At 38.0% G+C, this 8,120-nt stretch overlaps 2 pseudogenes across 1 annotated transcript; both read left to right on the plus strand.

The window, feature by feature from the left end:
- The first annotated feature begins 1,797 nt into the window (after positions 1-1,797).
- On the plus strand, positions 1,798-2,992 carry LOC143580350 (EID1-like F-box protein 3 pseudogene; annotated as a pseudogene). Its single transcript, XR_013143631.1, has 2 exons — positions 1,798-1,898; positions 1,941-2,992. The product of XR_013143631.1 is annotated as an EID1-like F-box protein 3 pseudogene (transcript).
- Positions 2,993-5,926: 2,934 nt separating this feature from the next.
- LOC143580356 (putative sarcosine oxidase pseudogene) lies at positions 5,927-7,322 on the plus strand (annotated as a pseudogene).
- The last annotated feature ends 798 nt before the right edge of the window (positions 7,323-8,120 follow it).

The raw sequence follows: 8,120 nt of genomic DNA on the forward strand, positions 1-8,120 counted from the left end.
TATTCAGTATTGGATAGTAATTAAAGGTAACTCAAGTAGACATATCAACAATTTCTATAGTTCCCATTGTATTGTCTTATAAGTTGGAACCAAAGCTTAGTTATAGATAAAACCATTTAAAATACCAGTCTCTTTAAAATCAGATCCGTAAACACTAGGTTTTATACCAATCAACGGTGGACCTTGAAGACATAATATGGGTGAACTGCATGATTTTGAACAATAATTTGGATGAGCCAGACTCAATATATATAAACTTTTTTTTTGATTTTTTCCGGAAAAATTACACCACTAAGCGAAAAAGTTGGGTGAGCAAAGAATCACCCATTATACCAACTTTAACTCTATAGTTGTACCACCCTAGGCAAATCATACATTTGCTGTAACTGTACCAACCATGTTTTGAACTTTCACCTAAAAAAATTCCTATAAGACCATATGTTGTGTATTGAGCCTCTATGGTGGTGTTTTGCGTCATGTTACTATAGGGGCGTTTTACAACAAATTGGTGAAGTAGATGAAGTCTCTTCAAATCATTATCACATTATTATTTTATTATTATTTTTATAAAAATAAATAAATAAATAAACCACCAATCACCTTCTACCTCTTCCCCCCTTCCAACGATTTGTGGGAAACACTCTCCTTCTAGAACACCCACAGAGGATGGTGTTCTCAGACGTTTGAGACTTTTTGAATGGACAAAACGCCCAACTACACCCAGTCTAATATTCAATGCTACATTATCACCACCATCATTTATATCAAGTAAATAATAACAACACACCAACCTACAAACAATGAAACATGTCAGACCAAGGTACAACAACAATTCAACAAATATCTCAAACATCCAAACACAAACCACCACACCACCAACCTAATTTCATTCTCACAAATATCTAACAATCACAATATCCCAATCAAAACAATAATAAAATAATATTCTCTCACTCACCTTTTCCATCCCAAGTCACTCCCACCACGTGTCCACCACCTCACACCACCACGTGTCCCACACCACAAAATATCTAATCTCATAAACCCTCAAAACCCTCCACGTTAACCCCTACAAATCTTTTCGAGCAACCAACTTTTCTACACATATTATGGGACACGTGGCTCATCCACTTATTTAAACTCCACGTGTATGTGTATAATGTATATGTATCACTCCACGTTGTTATGTATCTGTAACGGAATCGGGTTAACTAATCGGTTGTCTAATTATCACCTGACACGTACATAACCCCACTATAAGGTTCGTGTACCTATATATATAGGATTGGTACCCTTACTCGCCGGAAAATTAACTGAATCAGTTCAATATTATTCATCCACCTGACACGTATGCAATATAGATATTTATAACCCTAATTTCGCCGGAAAAATAACAGAATCCGTTCAAATTGATACTCAATTTCGCCGGAGAGTCGTCGGAGATTTGAGAAGTTAATAGAATCAGTTCAAATTGATTCTCAATTTCGCCGGCAATACAACAGTCAGTTCAAATTGAGCCTCAATTTTCGCCGTTGACCGCTGAAAACACACAGTTTCAGCTCAAATTGATACTCAACTTCGCCGGAGATTTGAGAAGTTAATAGAATCAGTTCAATTTGGTTCTCAATTTCGCCGGAGAAATAACAGTCAATTCAAATTGAGCCTCAATTTCGCCGTTGACCGGAGAATTCAATAGAATCAGTTCAATTTGATACTCAATTTCACCGAAAAAACAACAGTTGGTTCAAATACATCCTCAATTTCGCTGTTGACCTTGCCGTTGACCGGAAAAAACAACAGAATCTGATCAAATTGAACCTCAATTTCGCCGGAAATCTGTGAAATCAATAGATTCAGCTCAAATTGATTCTCAATTTCGCCGGAAAATAACAAAATCAGTTCAAATTGATCTTCAATTTCACCGGAAACAACAGATTCAGCTCAAATTGATCTTCAATTTCACCGGAAAATAACAGAATCCGTTCAATTTGATCGTCAATTTCGCCGGAGATTTGAAAAATCAACAAAATCCGTTCAAATTGAAGCTCAATTTCGCCGGAGATCAGGTTTAACTACAAAATCCGTACAAATTGATCGTCAATTTCACCGGAGATCCGAAACAACAACAGAACCGGTACAAATGAGTGCGAATCAGAATCAACGAGTACGCTTAAACTCATCAACCGGCGGTGGCTCCGGTTCACACGAACCGGACTTCTTCAACGAACGAGTGTTACTATTGGTTATGGAATCAATAAAATGGGACGTAAAAGTCCTTTGCCGTACCGCCTCCGTCTGCCGCAGACTTCGCGCCATGGCAAAACGCTTATTATGGCGCGAACTTTGCTTATTCCGCGCGCCGCGGATAACCGAGGCGTTATCCAACGGCGTGCACAGCAGCCGCATGTCCGGCGGCTGGCCGGCTTTAGCCAAATTATTATTTTACTGTGGCGGGTGTGACTCGACCCGGAATTTTGTCATGAGCCGGTCTAAACCGGGTCACTTTGTGACCGAGTCCCGGTTCTCGAAAACATCTGGTCGAAGTTTTTTAATGAAACGGTGTCGTAGTGACTTATTGTTTGTTAGTGATCCGTGTGAGCATCGGTTAAGTGATTTAGAGGATGATTTGGGGGTTTTTCGAGGGGTATTTCGGGGATTTCGTGAGTCGATGACACGTGCGTGTTTGATAGCGAGACAAGTGGCGTTGGAAGAGAGTGAGAGGTGTCCGTATTGTGGGGCGCGTGTTTGGAGTATGACGTCGGCGGGGTTGGTCCCGAGGAACGCGGCGAAGAGGCTTGGGTCTGATGACGGCGCGTTGGAGTATTTTGTTTGTGTGAATGGGCACTTACATGGCACTTGTTGGCTTGCGCAGTTGTCGTCGGATGAAGGGACTGGGAGGGGTGAGGTGGGAGGGAACGGTGGTGGTGATGATGGGACGGGGAATAGCTCGGATGAGTTTTTTGATGGTCCGACGGGTGAAAATGGTTTTTGAAATAATGGATCGAATGGGCATAACACTTGATCCGTGAGCAGGGATGAGTTACTGGTACCCATATCATACTTTATTCGGTATGAACTTTTGTTAATTTCGGTAATGGTATTTTCGGGTACCAGTATCGTCTGAAAAAAGTGGATACCAAATATCTATTCTATCCAAAAGTAGCCATTAAAATATTTAATATAAAGATGGTATTAATATTTTTAGTATCAGTACGATATTGAATTGACCATATAATACAGATATGGTATCTAAATATGGATACCATATAGAGAGGTACCAGAAATACTGATACCATATAAAGATGAAAATTTTGTAATGGGTACCGGTATTTACCGATAGATTTGATACGGTATTCGGTATCTATTTTTTCATAAATTACTATTTGTACTTTTGGTTCCGGTAACTATTCGGTACAAATCTCATCCCTGTTGGTTTGCCTAGGTTGTGTTATTTTGTTGTACCGTACAAGATAAATTTAGTCAGATTCAGTTGTAGTTGATTTCATTTTGAGTGTTGGTTGTGTTACTATGAGGTATTGAGGTTGAGACCGGGGATTGTAATGCATCAAACACTTATTCCATTTGTATCATTTGACTTTTATTATGTGTTGTTGACTTTTATTATGTGTTGTTGTCTCTTGTTTTTTAATTTCTTTTTTGCTTATGTTGTGGCTTCCAATATGACATATGGTAAAAGTAATAAGATAATTGAATTTAGTAATTCAAACTATCATATATTAGCCGGGATTAATTCTAGTATAAAAATTATTTATAAATTTGTTTATAGACAATCTTAACTTTGAACGCATTTATTTATATATTATCCATGATTAATTCTAATTTAAAATATTATTTATAGACAGCCTTAACCATTTATTTTTTAAACGTATTTATTTGCATGACTATTTTATAGTGAATAGATTCGGCCCCCTTAGCCCAAAATGTTGGCCCATTAGATCCACATACATTAGCACACCGTACTAAGTATAAAAGTGCAACTATCACCCTAGTATGCCAAACACTTGTATTACATCCATAATCTTCTAGAACGATCAGGCTGCAAGCAACAGTAAACCACTTACCTAAAGCAACATTCTATAATTCTGTTAAAAACTCATAATCAACTTTTAAGGAAATGCAAATAATCACAAACAAAGCATACTGTACAAACCTTTAAAAACTCATAATAGGTATTCAGAGCAAATGAAAATTAGTGCCATATATAAAGCAAACAATTGAATTAAACATCTAGAAATATAAGAAACCTAATCTCTAATTTTAATCCATTCCAGATGGTGTGCACCAAGAAAACAATATCTAAAACCCTTATTCCTACGCCTTCAACTTCACCAATATACAATCTAAAAATCTAATTTAGCACACATAAAACAAAAAAAAATATTACAACCATAGCAGGAAAAGGAAAACCAATCTAAATAAAAGAAATGAGCCGGAAGGGTATCAATTTGTATAACAAAGTTTGGCCCGTTTAAGGTAAAGAATAAGAATATAGTGTTTCTCTACTCAAACGCGTACCACATAAGAAACTTTACAGACGAAGATGCAGCCCTTTTTCTCTTATATAGTGTTGACCAACGAAGTCATGTTTTGAAAAGTGGATAACATATGTGGGCCACTTCTAGAAAATGATTCAATGAAAGAGTGACTTGAACCCATCTAAACCTAAAATACTTGGTTTGCTACGAACTGAGATGTGCTGGGTTGTGGTGACACCTGAAAAAGAAAACACAAAATTAACTTTCCATAATGAACTAAAATAAACTTGGTTAGAAATAATAAGAATGCAAGATGGGTGAAAACATGGATTAAAGATTACGTAAACGTTTCCGGGTATGTGACTAAGTAAAAGAATCTAGGATTAGGCTGAGGTTGTTATCACAGCTGCAACATACATTACTATACCAAAAACCGAACATCATCATTGCCATAAATTGATCTAAAGAGACAAAATCAAATACATAAACCATTATACTTATGAAAGTCCAATCAAAATCAAGTCAATCCTTCTAATGATTCAAGTGACAACCATAAACAAATATGATGACGTAATTAAAAATAAACGTGAAGTCAACTCGAGGCTCATCACGGCTGCAACATAGATTGCGACGCCAAAAACCGATACCGGTTTGAGAAGCAGAATCACAATAGGTTCAGCTCTGCACCATGGCTGCAACATAAGTTGCCATGCCTATGACCGAATTATCATCACAACTATAAATGAAAGCCATTAGATTTGAGGCGGACTTCCCTTCTATCGACAACCAAGCCATCTCAGTTGCCAATCCAAGACAACACAGGCTCAGATAAACATCATTGTCGGGCCAAAGTCAACTCCTTCAAACTGTTCAAGAAATTATATTATAGTTGAATGATAATGAAATACATTCAAAGTCACAACAGAGCAAGAGAAATTGAAGATGAATTGGTAAAAAGTCATAACAGAGCAACACTGTAAACAGCCATACCAACAAAAGTCATATATCTAATCATAGTTTTGGCTTATGATAATCTCAATAGTAATATGATGGTGAACATCTCAGTAAGCATATAGGGCATCTAATGAGGCTAATACTGAAGGAAGATCATATATTAAAACTTCAAGAAAAAAAAAAAAAAGTCATCCATCAAATGTTTCACAAAACCCCATTTGTACAATAATAAGAACAGGATGCACAACTTTAAAGCTGTTGTTGAGAAGTTGTAAATTAATATATGGGATAAAATATAGTACATGAACAACGTGCACATTAGCACCACTAGTTACACTTCATCAGATCCTAGTCATCACAACATCAGTAACGATAAAAATCTATTGTCCCCTTCAAAAATGCCAAATCTACCCCTCACTATATTCTATATTCTATATTCAACTTCAACTAAACCAACAAGTCACAACTTATCACAAGTGTTCCATTTCACTCCTTAGACCTTAATAAATCTTGTACACAACATGGAAAATAATCCAACCCAATTCGATGTAATAATAATCGGAGCCGGCGTAATGGGTAGCTCCACCGCCTACCAATCCGCCAAACGCGGCCACAAAACTTTACTCCTCGAACAATTCGACTTCCTACACCACCGCGGGTCATCCCACGGTGAATCCAGAACAATTCGTGCCACTTACCCCGAATCCTACTACCCGCCAATGGTCATAGCGACCGAACGGTTATGGAAACTAGCGGAGTCAGAAATCGGGTATAACGTGTATTTCAAGTCACAACAACTTGACTTAAGTCCAGCTGATGACTCGTCCCTCGTGTCGGTCATAAACACTTGTAAAGTTAATAATAATATTTTTTACAAGGTTTTAAATTGTCACGAGGCGAAAAATAATTTTGGGGTTAATATCCCGGAAGAGTGGGTTGCGGTTGTGACCGAGCTAGGAGGCGTTTTGAAGCCTACAAAGGCGGTTGCGATGTTTCAAACGCTTGCGGTTAAGTATGGGGCTTTGCTTAAGGATAATATGGAAGTGATAGGTATTGATAATGATAATATTAGAGGGGGGGTTTTGGTTAGTAGTAAATTAGGGGTAAAGTTTTGGGGTAAAAAGTGTATTGTTACCGCGGGTGCGTGGGTTAGTAAGTTAGTTAAAGCGGTTACGAATGCGGGTGTGATTTTGCCTATAAAGGCAGTTGAGACAAATGTTTTTTATTGGAGGGTTAATGAAGGTTTTAATATTGAGTCCGGTTTTCCATCGTTTGCGAGTTATGGTGAGCCGTATATATATGGGACGCCGGTGTTGGAGTACCCGGGTTTGATTAAAATAGCGGTTCATGGTGGCGAGAATGTGATCCGGATAATAGGACATGGGGGGGGGGGGGGGGTTCGGGTATGACGGTTACGACGGTTATTGAGCGTTTGAAGAAATGGATCGGGTTCACGTTTGGGGACCGGGTTGATTGGGAAGGCGGGCCGGTGATGAGTCTGTCGTGTTTGTATTCGATGACACCGGATGAGGATTATATTATTGATTTTTTGGGTGGTGAGTTTGGGGAGGATGTGGTGGTTGCGGGTGGGTTTTCGGGTCACGGGTTCAAGATGGCTCCGGTGGTGGGGCGGGGCGTTGGTGGATTTGGCTATCGAAGGGAAGGCGAGTGCGGTTTATGGCGATGAAGGGTTTAAGTATTTTAAGATTGGGAGGTTTGAAGGGAATCCTAGAGGGAATGTTAAAGGTTTTGAAGACCAAGTTCGCCTACGGTAGGTTAGGGTGAACAGTGTCGATACCTCATTAATCGATGCTGTCCACCCTAAGGAGGTACCTATCTAGTTTTTCTATATTTGCATTGGAATTAATTAATTTAAAAAATTAAAGAAAATATTTATTTACAATGTTCTTTGATTTGATGGATTTATCTTTATTGTATTGTAATAATTTTTTATTTCTGTATTTGTTTTGTATAAAATTTTGTTTCTTTGTAAAAAAAATTAGCTTTATTGTAGTTAAAGCATGTAACGCGTTTAATACAACCTCGCGGTGCCATAAGAACTCCACCCCGCTCACTCGTAGTACTACACTAACCAATCTTGTTGAGTGTATGCTTCGGCCGTTGGTCAATAGGTCAAAAAGCCATCATTCACAACTAGCCCGATGAGTCCTAACCCGAACAATTTGATAAAAGGGTCAAAACTCAGACCCATACCGGTACTGGTGGTTAGAAGTGCACAAAAAACCCAAACCCTGAACCATACCATAATATCACGAAACTAGTTTTATTTATACCCAAAACCGGTTTTCCCAATACCCGAAATACTCAATCTATACCCGAAAAATACCCAAAAAATACCTAAAAAAAAGTGCAATTAATTGAGAAACCCAATCTATACAAAAAAAAAGCCCTAAAAAATTGATTTTTTCAATACTCTATTCTTGGGTATTGAAAAAATCGATTTTTTAGGGCTTTTTTTTCGGTATAGATTAGGTTTCTCAATTCGATTTTTTCAATACCCAAGAATAGAGTATTCAAATAAAAACTAGAAGAGGGTTTTTTCTACCCGTAAATAAGGTATTCAAATACCCGGTTTTAGAATACACGGTTCTATACCCAAACCCGACCCATACTTTGCCAATACCTGATTTTCAATATCGGTCATACCCG

The sequence above is a fragment of the Bidens hawaiensis genome, unplaced genomic scaffold (genome assembly GCF_021521415.1).
Source record: "Bidens hawaiensis isolate Kalapana, Puna unplaced genomic scaffold, B.hawaiensis_p1.1 tig00030361_1, whole genome shotgun sequence".
NCBI classification, from domain to species: Eukaryota; Viridiplantae; Streptophyta; class Magnoliopsida; order Asterales; family Asteraceae; genus Bidens; species Bidens hawaiensis.